The sequence below is a fragment of the Solanum stenotomum genome, chromosome 7 (assembly GCF_019186545.1).
Source record: "Solanum stenotomum isolate F172 chromosome 7, ASM1918654v1, whole genome shotgun sequence".
NCBI lineage: Eukaryota > Viridiplantae > Streptophyta > Magnoliopsida > Solanales > Solanaceae > Solanum > Solanum stenotomum.
In genome coordinates this window covers 21,798,974-21,816,379 of record NC_064288.1, presented here as the reverse complement: position 1 = coordinate 21,816,379, position 17,406 = coordinate 21,798,974, and positions in this window count along the sequence as shown.

The window sequence follows — 17,406 nt, the reverse complement described above, 5'->3', positions numbered from 1 at the left end:
CTCAAGGAGGGAATGGTGGTGGATCGTCATTGGCTAGGTCTAGTTATGCTAAGTGTGGGAAAAAGAATGATTGTAAATGTCTAGCCAGCATAGATGGTTGCTTTAGTTGTTCAAAGAGTGGTCACAAAATGAGGGATTGCCCAATTCTTACGGCTAAGGGAAGAGAGGGAAAGCAAGCTACTCCTAGTGGTTTGGGTTCCAATGCTCCCAAGCAAAACCGCTTTGATTTACTTCAGACTCGTGACAAACAAGAGAGTTCTCAGGATGTGGTTAGAGGTACGTTAAACGTTTGTCAACTTGATGTGTATGCTTTACTTGATCCCGATGCTACTTTGTCTTATGTGATGCCATATATGGCTATGAGGTTTGAGTGCTTCCCGAAGTGTTATTAGATCCTTTTTTTGTCTCTACTCCTGTTGGTGATTCTATCATAGCTAGGAGGGTCTATAGAAAGTGTCCCATTTCCTGATCCCATAGAGTTACTCTTGTTGACTTGGTAGAGCTTGACATATTATATTTTGATGTTATCCTTAGGATGGATTGGTTACATTCTTGTTATGCTTCTATAGACTGTAGAAACCGTCCGGTCAAATTTCAGTTTCCAAATGAGCCTATCCTTGAGTGGAAGGGGGGAAGTTCTATGCCCAAGGGTCAGTTTGTCTCTTGTCTTAAAGCTAGAAAGATAAGTGCTAAGGGTTGTATTTACCATTTAGTTAGGGTGGGGAATGTAGATTTTGAACCCCTACTTTTGAGTCGGTCCCCATCGTAAATGAGTTTCTAGAAGTATTCCCAGATGATCTACCTGGTATTCCTCCTGCGTAGGAAATAGACTTCGGTATTGACCTTCTCCCAGATACACAACCTATCTCTATTCCTCCTTATATAATGGCTCTGGTGGAACTTAAGGAGTTGAAAGAACAATTCAAGGACTTGTTGGATAAGAGTTTCATCCAACCGACTATCTCTCCATGGGGTGCTCCAGTTTTGTTTGTAAGGAAAGAGATGGTTCCCTTCGTATGTGTATTGATTATCGTCAATTCAATAAGGTTACCATTAATAATAAGTATCATCTTCCAAATATAGATGATTTGTTTGACCAACTTCAATGCGCCAATTATTTCTCTAAGATTGATCTTAGGCCGGGTTATCACCAATTGAGGGTCAAAAAAGATGAAATTCTGAAGACGGCTTTTCAAACTTGATACAGTCATTATGAGTTTTTGGTGATGTTGTTTGGCTTGCCTAATGCACCGGTGGTGTTTATGGATTTGATGAATAGGGTGTTTAGACAATACCTTGATATGTTTGTAATTGTGTTTGTTGATGATATTTTGATCTATTCAAGAAGTGAGAATGATCATATTGATCATTTGATGATTGAGTTGTAAATTCTTAAACACCAACAACTTTTTGTGAATTTTAGCAAATGTTAATTTTGGCTAAGGTGCGTAGCTTTTCTTGGTCATACTGTGTCGATCAAGGGAATTGAGGTAGATTCTATTAAGACGGATGCGGTAAAGAGTTGGCCTAGACCTCTAACTCCTTCAGATATTTGAAGCTTCTTGGGTTTGGTCGGGTACTATAGAAGGTTTGTTGAGGGGTTTTCCTCTATTGTTTCTCCTTTGATGACTTTGACTCAAAAGAATGCTAAATTCATATGGTCGGAAGCTTGTGAGAAAAGTTTCCAAGAGTTGAAAGATAGACTTACTTCAGCTCCGGTGTTGATTTTACTAGAAGGTACGGATAGTTTTGTCGTATATTGTGATGCCTCTAGAGTTGGGTTTGGATGTGTTCTTATGCGGAATGGTAAAGTTATCACCTATGCTTCTAGGCAACTTAAAGTCTATGAGAAGATTGCCCTACCCATGACCTTGAGTTAGCGGCAGTTGTGTTTGCCTTCAAGATATGGAGGCATTACTTGTATGGGGGTTCATGTTGATCTTTTAACCAATCATAAGAGTTTGCAATATGTGTTTAGACAACAAGACTTGAATATCTGCCAAAGAAGGTGGCTAGAATTATTGAAGGATTATGACATGAGTGTTGTTTTTCACCCCAGTAAAGCTAATGTGGTAGCGGATGCTCTTAGTTGACTATCGATTGTTGGTGTTTCTCATGTAGAGGATGAAAAGAAAGAGTTGGTTTGAGATGTTCATAGGTTGGCCTGATTAGGTGTTCAACTAGTGCATTCCACCAAGGGTGGTGTTATGGTTCATAATAGATCTGAATCATCTTTTGTGATATATGTGAAGGCTAAGCAAGGTCTTGATCCAATTTTGGTAAAATTTAAAGAGGCGATGCTCAAAAAGTCTATTGAGGCTTTCTCCCGAGGGGATATGGGGTACTTAGATATCAAGGTCGGTTATGTGTTCAGAATGTTGACGACTTGAGGGATAAGAACTTGGCAGAAGCTCATAGTTATTGAAACTCTATTCTCACGGCAGCCACCAAGATGAACCGTGATTTGCAGGAGATCTATTGGTGGAATGAGATGAAGAAGGATATTCCGGGATTTGTGGCTAAGTGTCTTAATTGTCAAGAAGTGAAGGTTGAGCATCAGAAACTAGAAGGTTTATCCCAAGACATTGGTATTCCTACTTGGAAGTGGGAAGATGTGAATATGGGCTTTATTGTAGGGTTTCCACGTACACGGCCACAACAAGACTCGATTTGGGTTATTGTGGATTGGATGACAAAATTTGCTCATTTCATTCCCGTCAAGGTTTACTATTCGGCGGAAAATTATGCTAAGTTATATTTCAGAGAGATGGTAAGGTTGCATGGAGTACCCTTGTACATAATTGCCGATCAAGGTACCCAATTCACTTCCCAATTTTAGTAGTCATTCCAAAAGTGTCTTGGTACAAAAGTTAAGCTTAGAACAAGTTTTCATCCCAAACCAATGGGCAAGCGGAGTGTACTATTCAGACTTTGGAGGACATGTTGAGGGATTGTGTGATTCATTTTAAGGGTAATTGGGATTACCATTAACCATTGATTGTGTTTGCCTATAATAACTATTATCTCTCCGGTGTGATATGGCTCCATTTGAGGCACTATATGCTAGGAGGTGTAGGTATTCTTTAGGATGGTTTGAAGTGGGTGAAGTTGCCCTTATAGGTCCCGAATTGGTACATGAGGCCATAAAGAAGATTCAACTTATTAGATAGAGGTTGAGAACGGCCCAAAGTTGGCAAAGGTTTTATGCCGATGTTAGAAGAAGGGATCTTGAATTTGAGGTTCATGATTGGGTCTATTTGAAAATCTCACCCATGAAGGGTGTACTGAGGTTTGGGAAGAAAGGGCAACTTAGTCCCCATTTTTAGGCCCACACCAAATTTTGATGCGTGTTGGAAAGGTTGCATATGAGCTTGAGTTGCCCAATGAGTTTCCATCGGTGCATCCAGTTTTCCATGTATCTATGTTGAAGAAATGTGTTGCGATCCAACATCATTAGTTTCCTTAGAGGGATTGGAAGATATAGAGAATCTTTCTAATGAAGAGGTTTCGGTTGAGATTTTAGACTAGCAAGTCAAGAAGTTGAGAAACAAGGAAGTTGCTTCCGTGAAGGTATTATAGAGGAATCACTTAGTTGATGGTGCTACTTGGGGGTCGAGGTCGATATGATGTCTCAAAATCCTTATCTCTTTCCTTCTACTCCTAATGTAGCTTGAGGTAATGAGTTCCTCATGGTTCATTCCTTTCTTTCGGAGTCATGTATGTTTAATATGTTTTCCATGATTTCCTTATGTTATGCATGTTTATAAAAAAGCTTAAGTTTTGAAAGAAATGACTTATATAAGGTTTTTTCCTCATGTTGTTGTGCATTGTGTATGAGTTGCCTATAGACTTGATGAGATGATTGTTGAACATGCATTAAATATGCTTTTATGAATGAATTTCATAAAGGCTCCATGTGATTTTGTTGAGCATCCTTTTAGCTTAGAGAAGGTAGTTGCTCCTTAAATATGAGAAATCTAAAATTTTCATGCATATTGGGTTGTTATACGTAGTTCCTACTTCCATATGGTGCATTGAGTATGTTTAGATTGGAGTTGATGTTTCCTTCCCGATTATGTGCATTTTTATGAGTTGCATGCATGATAGGCTGCTAGTCTTGAGTCTTTTTCGTTTAAGATATGCCTAGAATCTCATTCTAGGATGAATGATCCCATGGGGGAGATATTGTAACACCTCGTATTGAAAAAGACCAAATTGCAGCTTTCCAACTATTGCAGGTAGTATACCACGCCGGCCACCCATGTCCCGTGGATGGAACCACAGACCGTAGGTACGATCCGTGGTTGGCCTGCCTAGGAAGGGCTTGAGGGCCCAGAACTACGGCTAGACCTACTGACCGTAGGTCAGACCACGGTCAGTAGTCGGGGTACGTGGTTCGTAGCCCAAAATCGTAGTCTCTGATGACCAAACGGCGGTCCACCAGGACGGACCGTAGGGCTATCCACGGTCCGTCGATGGGTGGCCATAGGTTGTCACCTGGCAGTTATTTTTGGGGTTAGTTGGGTCTTTTCCTAATTAATAAATTCCTATACTATGTCATTTTAACTAAGTATAGGACCCCAATATAAGACTTTTTACCCCCAAATTCACCCCATTTAATTCATTCTTCCAAATTCCCAAAAGAAACCCAAATATCCTCCTAAATATTCTCTATCTAGAACTTGAAGAAGAAGACTCAACCTAGGGTTTGAAGCTAAGGTTCCAATTTCTCCATGAAGGCTAGCATTTGGATTCAAGGTATGATAGTTTTCATCCATGAATCTCTTATGTTCATGGAGTCACCAAATTCCTCTATTTCAAAAGGTAGAATTCCCCAAATTAGATAGGGTTTTCTTCAATTACCATGGGTTCTTTTGATTATTGTTCTTAATGATTGGATTATTTTTTAATATGTATGAATTTATGATTTACAATTCTTTTATAATGTTTACCCCATGTACCCACACAAACACCTATGTTTTCCATATTGTGATAATATGATGTGGGTTGTTGATTATGAAAGAGGAGTCTCATGATCTAAAGCATGTAGTGATAGAATCACATGAATGTATGATATAAACCCTATCTAAACCTTGATTTCTAGATGTGGTGATCGAAAAGTAAACTTTTAAACTTGAAAGGGAAAAGTATGAGTTTATGTATGACCTTATGAAACCTATGTAAATGTTTAAGGGTGCTTTGAGAGTAAAGTGTCAATGATGATGTTTGATGATTGTGTTGTGAAAGGATATTCTCATAAACACATACTAGCATGATGTGAAAGATTTTCTCACATAACATGGATTCTTAGGTTGAAAGGATATTCTCACCTAATTGAATTAAAGAGTAAGGGTTATCCTAATGAAACTAGCTTGGCTTGGTTGTCCAAGGACACCTTTCCATGAATGATAAGAATAAGTAAGAATTTACTCTTCCATGGGAATTATTCTTAGCACCAAGTAGATATTGATGTGAGATTGAAGGTTTCCTGTTTTTAGAGACCGGGTTTCTAGAAGCAATCTCTTGAGATTGAAGCTCTAACATTAGTAGAGGCCGGGTCTCTTGTAACAATCTCCTTATTCCTTAAACTATGTTCCCTCATAGGTTGATTATCTAGTGGATCCACTTAAGGTAGAAGTTCATGGTTCTACTTTAGGCAAGTAAAACTACCATTTTTGGTGTGGGAGACACCGTGGGATCATGTTATAGCTCACATGGTCTCTATGTCGGTTAAGGCTAATTTTCCCACAACAAGACTAAAAGTGAACTAAGGTTACTCAAGGAGTATCTCATATGTGTCCAAAGACTTAAAGATGATTTAACTTGCATTGACCATGATGTTATGACTTATGTTTTCTAACTCTCTTATACTATGTTTTACTTGGTCAATTGCATGTCATGAAATGAAATGTCTCTTCTTAGCATGTTTTAAATGTTTTTTATGCATAACTATCATACTTCGCGCATTTTTGTACTAACTTATACTCTTGCCTAAATTTTCCCCTAATATAGGGTCCGAAAGATAGGGTTCCCAATATTGTGGCTAGAGATTGGCTTTGAGTATTCCCGAGCTTGGCGAGTCCTCATGGTTCGAGGATGAATTTCATTGTTTTAGTTTCTTTCTTGTATTTCCTTTTTGTACATGATGTATGATAGGCTAGGCCTAGTTTCATTCTATTGTACTAGATGGCTATGATGAGACATGAGTTTAGACTTCCGCTTTCGTTTTATAAAATGTTTTGGCCTTGGACTATTGTCTTACTCTTATTGTCCTATTTCTTATGTTATGAAAGCTAAGTGGCTAGTATAGTGTCCTTCGGGGTTCTATATGCCATGTTACATCTTGGGTGTACCCCTGGGTCGTGACAAATTGATATTCAAATATGCAAGAGAACAAGCACAACATTCACAAATCAAGAAATCAAGAGGTGGATAAATGGATTTAAAAACCAACAATGCTGAGACCTTCACACACCCACCCCTTGAGAAAAACCATGTAGTGCCCTCAATGCAAATACGATTAATTTAACTAGCAAAACAGGAAAGTAAGAATCATTTAATGAAGGATTAGAGTGGGAGAGATTCTTCACTTCACGCCCAATCGGAGAGCAATTTCCAAAGACGCTGAACCATTCGATGGGCCGCAGAGTGAAATGTGGCATGCCGAAATTTACAGAAAGTTTGCCCTTCAATTAGAGCAAAAAGGCAGGAATTATTGATCTCGCCAATTCATTTCAGCAAAGAGTCGAAAATATTTCAACTCACCAAATTTTCTAAAATGAGTCTCCAATCTGTCCCTTGGAAGGGCGATGGCCTTGGGCGACCCAGGGAGACCTATTGGCAATTCGCCGAAAGAATTAGCCCACCGCCCAATTGCAATTATTTCAACATGAGGGCATCAACCTACACATTTAACAAACATTATTAAATACAACTAAACTTCGGTTGCCTCCCAAGAAGTGCCTTATTTAACATCCTGGCACGGCGTGGAAATGCTTTCAAGCATCTTCCGAATACACCACTTCAATTACTAATATCTGGACATTCTCCAAAATAGAGCTTCAAGCGCTGCCCATTTACTTTGAATGCCGATCCTTCTTTGCTTTCAACTTCAATTTCCCCATTCGTGAACACTCGAGTTACTTTGAACGTGCTTGACCACTTCAACTTGAGTTTACCCGGGAAAAGTCTCAAATTAGAGTAATAAAGCAAAAAAAGATCACCAACTTTAAACTCTCGTTGAAGGATTTTAGCATCATGACACTTTTCCATTTTCTCCTTGTAAAGGGATGAACTCTCATATGCCCGCAGCTGGAACTCTTCCAATGTGTGGAGTTGATTCACTCTATCTTTCGAGGCCCCCCATCTAATTCAAGTTTAATGTCTTCAATTCCCACAATGCCTTGTGTTCAAGCTCAATTGGTAGGTGAGAAGACTTTCCAAATACTAATTTTTATGGTGACATGCCAATCAGAGTCTTGATAGTCGTACGGTAAGCCCAAAGAGGATCATCTAGCTTCCGAGACCAGTCAGCTCAATTTTCATTGACTTTTTTTTCTATAATTTCCTTGATTTCCCGATTCGATACTTCAAGATGCCCACGTATATGTGGATGATTAGGGGTTGCAACTTTATGCTTAACTCCATATTTGGTAAACAACGAAGTAAGCAAATAGTTGCGAAAATGAGATCCTCCATCGCTAACAATTGCACGCAGAGTACCAAACCTTGTGCAAATGTATGTCTTCAAGAATTACACAACACTTTCCCTGTCATTGTTGGGTAAAGCTACAACCTCTATCCATTTAAACATAGTCAACCACCACAAAGATATAATTATTTTTGTAAGAGCTCACAAAGGGTCCCATGAAATCCATTCCCCATACATCAAACAACTCTACCTCTAAAATAGGGTGAAGAGGAAACTCATGCTTTCTTGACACTCTTCCTTTCTTTTGGCATTTAATACATTGTTTAAAAAGAGAGTGTGCATCTTGGTATAACATTAGCCAATAGTAACCAATTTGAAGTACTTTGGCGGTTGTGCGCATCCTGTTATGATGTCCACCAACTGGCGACACGTGGCAAGCATAAAAAATTGCATATACCTCCACTTCCGGTACACACCTTCTAATTATGTGGTTTGTGCAATACCGAAATAGGTACGGTTCATCCCAGAAATACCTCTTCACATCGAACAAGAACCTCTTCCATTAATAAAAATTCAGTCCACCGGGAAAAATCTGACACACCACATAGTTTAAAAAATCAGCATACCAAGGTAGGTTGCTATGAGTTTCAATCATTACTGATTCGTCGGGAAATGCTTCCTCAATGTTCCTCTCACCGGGAACAACAAAATTGGTTTCCAGTCTTCACAAGTGATCCGCCCCTTGGTTCACACCCTTTTCGATCATTGACCTTGAAATCAAACTCTTGAAACAACAATACCCACATAATAGACCTTGGATTTGCATCTTTCTTAGCCATAAAATATTGGATCACATTATGATCCGTGTGCACCACCACTTTTGTACCCAAAAAATACAATCTAAACTTTTTAAAAGAGTACACCACCGCTAGCAGTTATTGTTCAGTGACAATATAATTCTTTTGAGCAACATTCAAAGTCTTACTTGCATAATAGACTAGGTGAAATAGCTTTCCATTTCATTGACCAAGAACAACTCTCAAGACGACACCACTTATACCACACATTAGTTTGAATAGAATACTCCAATAAGGGGTAAGAATGATTGGAGCTGACACTTGTGTCTCTTTTAAGCATAAGAATGATTTCAGGAAAATTTCATCAAAGTTGAAAGTAGATGCCTTTTCAAGTAACTTACAAAGGGAGTAAGCTACCTTAGAGAAATCCTTTATAAACACCCTATAGAAACATGTATGTCCTAGAAATTTCTGGACACCTTTCACCGAAATGGGAGGAGGTTGTTTGGCAATAACTTCGACTTTAGCTTGATCCACTTGTATTCCTTCTCCTGAAATTTTATTCCCCAAAATAATACCTTCTTTGACCATGAAGTGACATTTATCCCAATTTAGAACAAGATTGGTTTCAACGCATCTTTGTAGTATGTTCCATATATGCTTCAAATGAATCACCACAACCAAAAAAACATCCATAACGACCTTCATTGAGTCTTTAACCATATCGGTGAAAATAGAGAGCATGCATCATTGGAACGTTGTCGGTGCATTGCACAGCCCAAAAGGCATTCTTTCGAAAGCATATGTCACATATGGACATGTAAACATTGTTTTTTCTTCGTTTTCTGGTGCCATATAAATCTGATTATACTCAGAATAACCATCTAAGAGACAATACCATTCACCCCGTGCAAGCCTATAAAGCATTTGGTCCATAAAATGCATCGAAAAATGATCTTTCTCGGTCCATGCGTTCAATTTTTTGTAGTCCATGCATACACGCCAATCGATAACTGGTCTCATCGGTACAAGTTACCCTTTTTCATTTCAAACCACCGTGATACCTTTTTTCTTTGGTACACATTGCACAGGGCTCACCCATTTGCAATCTGTGATAGGGTATACCACGCCCACATCGAGCCACTTTGTGATTTCTTTCTTCACCACTTCTTGCATTAGAGGGTTTAACCTCCTTTGGTACTGAACACTTGGTTTGTATTCACTATCCAATTGGATTTTATTAGTACAATACCTTGGGGGAATTCCAATAATATATGCAATTGTCCATCCGATGACCTTTATTTCAACACATTGACAAGTAATTTTACTTGCCATTCAAGCAGATGTCTGATGATGATGATGAGCAAGGTGTTGTTTGGTCACAAACACGCATACCGAAAGTGGGATGGAAGAGCATCTTCAACTCATATTTTGGTGGTTCTTCAGTGGATGGTTTAGATGGGAGAGTTTCCCAATTTTTTAGATCAATATCAAGTTTCAGTGGATTTTTAGAATTAGAACCTAGACCTGATAGAGCAGCCACGACTTCATCATAGTCTTAAATTTCTTCCTCATCATAACCCTAAATCTCTACTAAAATTTTTAAAACAATGGTCTAGAGTGTAAAAACTAAAAAGAAAACTCACAAGTGAACAATGTGGGAACTCCTTCTCAATTTTTAAAAAAATATGCATTTATACATTCCTAGAATTTCAGCATGGAGTCAACTAAGCGAAGTAGGTCGGGCTCGCCGAACAGGTCGGCAATGTGCCGAGTGCTCCTCTTCTTGCCTTTTGGGCGTAGCTTTTCACTAAAAACCTATAATATTTGGTGGGCCGGGTTGAGTTCGCCGAATTGGTCGGCGGTACACCGAGTTCTCCTATTCTCGCCTTCTTAACATGGCTTTTCCCACCTCTTTCTGTAGAATTTGGGGAGCTAAATCAGCATCACCGAACTCTTCGGTGTGTCATCGATCCACTTGTCTGCTCGCTAAGTTGATTTTTTCCAAGGGCTGGCATGCTGGAACTTTAGGCGAGCTGAAGTTCACTCGGTGAGTCTCCGAGTGGCTTTAGAGAGTACCAGCTTTGCTTTCCTTAAACTTATTCAGCTTTTTCTCTCTTATTTGCATTGTAATGTCCCTGCGTTACTCTTGTTCCTTCATTTATGCATATTAACATTTTAACATCAGTTATAAGCAAAAAATATGCATTTAGAATACTAAATCCGTGAATATTAAGCCCTAAATGATTCAAAGTGCCCGACTTATCAGTGCACCCCTTGATACACTTACACTCTTTATGGTTCTACGTCTGCCTATCCCTTTTTTTTCAACAGGCTCACTTTCATTACTTATTGGGTTATAATATACAAAAAACATATATTATATTAGGGTTGATTAAATTTCAAAAATATTGACAAAATACTAATATACCTTTGGTCTTGTCCCTCCCTTTCTTGAACAGGATGGTTCTGCAACATTTGAAATAGGGGTAGCTCTCTATTCCTGATTAGTAGAACCAACTCCATCAATCCTTAGAAAATGAAATCCGATTTTGTTGTGACCTTTAGCATGAAAAACACTAAATTTCATAGTTACTTCAGTTTTAGGCAATTTACTAGACACCTTAGATTCACCGGTCTCTTTCCTTCTCAACATTCTGGTCATGTCTGGCTTTTCTTTGATCACTGGTGGAGCAATAAGCGGATTTGTTAATTCTGGCCACATTGACATGTTATTCATAGGTTGCAGGAAATGTGAGTTAGTCACCAAGTATCTCTATTTAGAGTAGCATGGATGAATGAAATAATGTGGATCATATTGCTTACACAACATTGCATCTAAGACATGTGTACATGGTATCCCCTTCAACATCCAAGATCTACAACTACACTCCCCTTTTCTCAAATATACGGTGTGTTGTTTGTATTCTTCAAAAAAGTTCATTTATTGTTACTCCATTAAACTCGGTATAATATCTCATTGACTTATTAATATTAGCCTCCAGTACTTTTATTGTCATTGGAGAGAAGTTGAATACCCAAGCATTTGGAAATTCATATAACCTAGTCATTTTAGTTTTGACCTTAACCCTTATCTCTTCAAGCATACTAATAATGATTTTATGCCTTCAGTCAATATCCAAGCATTAAAGCACTCACATATATTATTATCTATTGTATTAGACTTAACTTGAAAATTAAAAATACACTTTGCTTCAACATTCTTTATCATTGTAATGTAGATCATCCACTATTTTCTTACCTAGTTTAGACAACTCCTTCATATTTGTTTAGAATTCAGCTTCAAAAGTATTTCTTGCACACTTCCAAAGCAGTTCTTCGTTTGTATCCCTCTTCAACTCTTTGACCAATTTTCTAGGATATGCCTAGCACACCTTCTTTCTTCACAAGATGGTAGCAACACCTTAGTAGCTATATCCAGTCCCTACAAGTTATAACAAATATTATAGAATTAAGTTGAAAAAAAAAGAATAAGCCAACAGAATGTAATAGTCAAAGAAAAATGCTTTTCTAAAAGAATCTACCTTCAGCATGTCTGATATGATTGTGAAAATTGTTGCATCTCCTAATTACAAGTCTTCTTGCACTAGAGAAATAACCCATACCAAACTATTTTTGTTCTCATTTTCAATTACAACCCAAGAAAGTGGAAGCAATTGATTATTGTCATCCTTGACCACAACAATAAATAATTGACCCCAATATACCCCCATTAAGAAACACGCATCCAAACCAATGCATTTGCTACATGACATGAATGCCATTAAGATTGGGCACCGGACTGCATTATACCGGTATTGTTTCGGTCCATTCCGGTCCGATAGTATCCGAGACGAAATAGGATACATTAAACTGGTACTCGAAATAGAATGGTACCATGGTTTGGTATCGTTATACCGGTACTGGTTTATTTCGGTTCTGATATGGTCTGGTTCCATCCGTTCCCTTCCGTCGAATATTAAAAAATAATCAAAAGGCTATTGGCAGCGAGTGGCAAATTGAAAATTGCAACTGCAATGCAATGTGACATTTGGGGGGCCAACAACACAATTTTGCCAATGGTCAAATTATTTGACACTCCTACCCCCTGCATTTCTGCCCCCACCCCAAGCCCATAATCCCCTTTTTTTAATTATTTTTAAAATATCCTCTCCCTTCGTATTTTTAAATATAAATTTACAATAACAATTATTTATTTTCTCTCCTTCTCTCAATTCTGAATCTTTCTCAAAGTTTCAACTTTCCATTATATTATTTTGCAATTGAATAGTTGAATTATCATTTGGTGAATTTTGGAGGACCACTCTTCTTCAAACTTCAATTTTCAACATCAATTTTTCAATTTTCGTTTATAATCGTCAGTTTTTTACATAGATATTTGGTACATTCGTTTGACTCTCTAATTTTATATTTATTTTTTATAATTATTATTTATCATTTTTTCTTGTTAATTTTGTACTTCATTTCTTTATATCAATAATTCTTGTAAAATGTGGAAGTAAACAAATGATTGCACAAGGAGTAAAAAGTTTGTTTACTAAAAAAGATAAACCTTCTAGGTCTTCTAAATCTAAATTTCCTCCTGTTATAATGAATATGGATGAATTTATGCGTGTGATTGAAACTATATTCTCGTGTCCCAATCCTATAGAATTAATTCTTAGAATTCTATTATTTCTGAAGAGGTTTATGAAAGACATTATAGTGATTGTCAAAAAGATGAAGAAGTAGAAGTTGATGAAGAAGTAGACTTATATGATACACAGACTAGTCCCAACCTCGATAGTACCGAAGCTCCACCTCAAGATATTCCTCCGATTGGAACTAGTCATCCCCCTATTTCTCCAAGTAGGGGTAAGACGAAGGTACAACGTACTTTAAAATAAAATGAGTGGAAACTTTATTAACTGAATGATGAAAAATTTGTTAGTACATGCAATCTTTGTAAACAAACGTCGAAATATACTTCAGATGAGATTGGTGGTTCACTAGGTGGGGGGGGGGGGGGTAAAGAAACATTTGGTTCAAAAACATTAGAAAGAATGGTTTGCATATTTTTCTTCTCTTGGTATTTGTATCACAATCATATTCCTTGAGTCATGAAGGCACCTACTATAACCCACCAGTACGTATGCCAACCTGTAACCCACAACGATAAATAATGACTATAAGACTAGAAGTAAGTATAAATAAGTGTTCAAGCAACAAAACAAGACAAGAGTGGAAGCAAACCAAAACTATATACATAAAGGATCCCTCCCAGAACCTGGAAATCACAAGTACAGAGTTGTGCAAACAAAAGAGTACAAGTCCCAAAAGTGGACAAAAAAACAAAGTTTCCCTAAAAAAATGAAATACTAGCTATATAAGTACAGAAGGAGACATGAAAGTTAAGGTCGCCAAGTTCTCAAACTCGCCTATGATCTAAAAACCTCTAAGCTCGTACAATTACCACTGGTAGATGGTACTAAGACTTACATCACAAAACAGATGCAGAGTATAACATGAGTACCAAAGCAAAGGTACTTAATTGGCATCATAGGATGATTGAGCTGGAAAGGTAAAGACACTACGAAAAGAGAGAATTTAGACACCAACAGAGGTACAAACAAAATTTAAAAGGAAGCACATAAGTGTACCAAAAGTAAATCTTAAGTACAACTAAACTAAACCTAACTGAACCCCATAGAACAAGAAGGTACACTCACACACAATTTTGAATAAAACCTGAACATATCCCCATAAGCCTAATAAATACACTGAATATCTAATTCTACAAGATCAAACTATCGCAAGTTCAGATCTAATATGAGCAAGTCAGGCCTCGAACCCAAGTATCCAATAAATAAGGCTGCATCGCCAACCATTAAACTTTGAGAGGCGTCAGCTGCCCATCTAGTAAGAGTAAACTCAAGGGAGTAAACATAACAAGTCAAAGCCGCCCAAGTAACCAATAAAATCCTAGGAGCATTAGCCACCCAACTATCAAGAGTAAACCCAGGGGTGTAAACATAACAAATCATAGCCACCCAGCCAGCTAGAAAACTCCAGGGGCATCAACCACACAACTAGAAAGTGTAAACCCGGGGGCATAAACATAACAGATCAAAGTGGCGTAGCTAGCAAGTAGACTCTCAGGGGTGTCAGCCACAGAGCTAGCTAGAGAAAACCCGAAGGCCTGTCGACTCTGAAGAGGATCTCATCACAAGGAATCAATAGATAAAAGCACCACAAGGGAACAAAGTCCACTCACAAACAATCAAACAAGGATCCAAGCTTGAAACACTACAATCCCTAGTCGGCCAGCGAAGCACGGAACCTCAAAAATTGCAACGGGACCATAGATATAGGTAGAGTCATTAGAAGGTCTGTGAAGCTACGATTATGTCTAAACTAAGGCTCATACTATCAGCTTCATGTCTACTACTTCGTTCTACAAGAAACTAGTCCATCTGAATTGACATTGCAGAAGAAATAAGTCCTATCGGCCACACGAATCACAAGTCTAAGGCAATACTAGCCTAATTCTAGACTAAGTCCAAACATGCTCAATCATTACAAAATAACCACATAAAAGGAAATTCACACGATGGCAAAAAACAAAAAACCCAGACTAACATGATGATATACCTAAAAATAATGTCGGTCAAGCCTAAACATGGTAGCTATGTAAGTAAATAAGAGAAACTAGGTACCCACTCCCAATTCATCCTAAATAAGATGTATTTACACATTCAAGCTTAATATAAGAGAGAGGAAAGTCTTATCTTACCTTAAGATTGACCACACACTCTCTCCAAATTACAATTCTGGAGCCTTTCCCTTTTTAAAGGCCTCAGAATACTGCCACACTATCGAAAAAGGATCACAACATCAATAAGGTTATTTCAACACCACAAACACACAAAATAGAAATGGTCCAATTTCATAGTCAAATGAGAATTATGGGACCCGCACCATAATATCTAGGATTCACTCCGTTAAAAGGTCCTAATAGTATCCCAAACTTGTGTTCCAAATTAAAACACAATTCGGGTCTTAGAACAACAAACAATCAACACATGTAAATAATTCACAATTTAGGAGCAAGAAACAAAGCTAAGGCAGTCGGATGAACACATAAATTTACCTCAAACAGAGGTTGCTCAACACATTTCAATCATTCCAAACAAAGTCTAGTGTTCACAAATACATCACACTTTGAATCACCCAAAATAGAGCTCTAAAGAAGGAGAAATTGCAAAATCAAATTTGAACAAAATGGCTGAATCACGTCTAATTTTTAATTAAAAGACTGGTCGATGGTCACTTAAGTGGTCGGTTACTTCACTTAAAAAACTGGCCTCAAAGAGATGGGCCTTGCTTCTGCGAGTCATTGGTAACAAAAACGGAGTTTACTAAAGCGATTCCTGGCCACAAAAGTGAGGGTGGCATAAGTGATTCTAGGGCAGCTTAAGCGTCTTCCACTTGACTGGGCTGACACACTAAAGTGGAGCCTTGGACGCAAAACAAAAGTTCTCTTTAGTGAGCCTAGTGGCGCTAATGCAATTGCACCAACACTCAGGCACCAATTTGTTTTAGTTAAGTCCCTTAGACTCGGGATTGGTTCAAAACCGTGTGAACACAAAAAATATATGCAACCCAATAAAATTTTGATATTTCGGTCTCAATTGAGTAGTCAAAAATTTCTTATGAGGTCATTTTAACAAAAAGCGGGTCTCATACCCAACTATATTTTAAGTGAAAATCTATGATGGATCTTAGAATTAGCTCAAAATCCTTGGGATCGACATGAAGGACTGATCTAAACCAAGCTCGACATACAAGAGCTAGCCGTACTGATGGAATTCTCATTTAGGCATGTGATAAGTTGTGGATTTCCACTCATTTGAGACTTTTTTATAATTAGTTTTTTGTTGCTTTAGGTAATATATGATACTTTTAATGTGGTTTTATTCATATTTGTAGGAAAATGAAATGGAGATTTGATTTAGAAGACATTGTAGGAAACCAAGTGAACTTAAGGCAAAAAGTGGTCAAGAGCTGAAAAATTCAAATTCTTGCAGGAAAAGTGTTCTTCGTGAACGTGGATTCTTGGTCAACAAAACACCACAAATGTGGTGGATGCCAGCAATGAAAAGCAACGTTGAGGTCAATCAAGGACCGCGAACTTGCTAGTCTAGTCAACGGACGTCCCCAAACATGGACAACTCTTTGCGAATGCGGACAGTAGATTTTCAAGCTCCTGGGCAGAATGTGATTTCACAAAATTGATCCTAAAAACCCCTTTTACACTCATTAGCAATCATTATTGAATCCATTCCATCCGTCATCCAATTTAGAATAGATAATATAGTAGAGAGGTAACTTTGTAAAGTTTATCTTTTGCGTTGAGAATTTCAAGGCAAGTGCCTCGTAATTCATCCTTTGAATTGAATATAGTGTTCTCTATAGTACAATTTCTTATCCTATCTTCGTTTCCTTGCTTTATATTGCATTAATTTTGGGTGTAATTGCTAAATATAATTGGGGTTTTGTGCTAGAAATAAACAATTCATTTCGGCCTTTAATTTCATATTCTATTGTTTTTTTATGTAATTCCATGCTTACATGAAATGAGTTTACTCTAATTTTCATTCTGAATTTATGATTTGCAAGTTCATGCTAAAATGTAGCTTCTGATCATTGTGAATTTCTCAAAAGAAAATTTGTGTAGTGGAGAATTAGATTGATAATCACATATTAGCCTTGAATCTTGAGTTTGCTCGAAAGTGAGATTTAGGTTTTCAATGTTGAATCCAATGCTTGCTCCATAGAGGTGTCTAAATTAAGGCATTAGGTTGTTTTTTGTTGATTTACATGATTGAGTCCAAAAGGAGATTTCATGATATAGCACAATGAGATCGAAATAAGATTTGTGTTGTTAAGATGACCTAG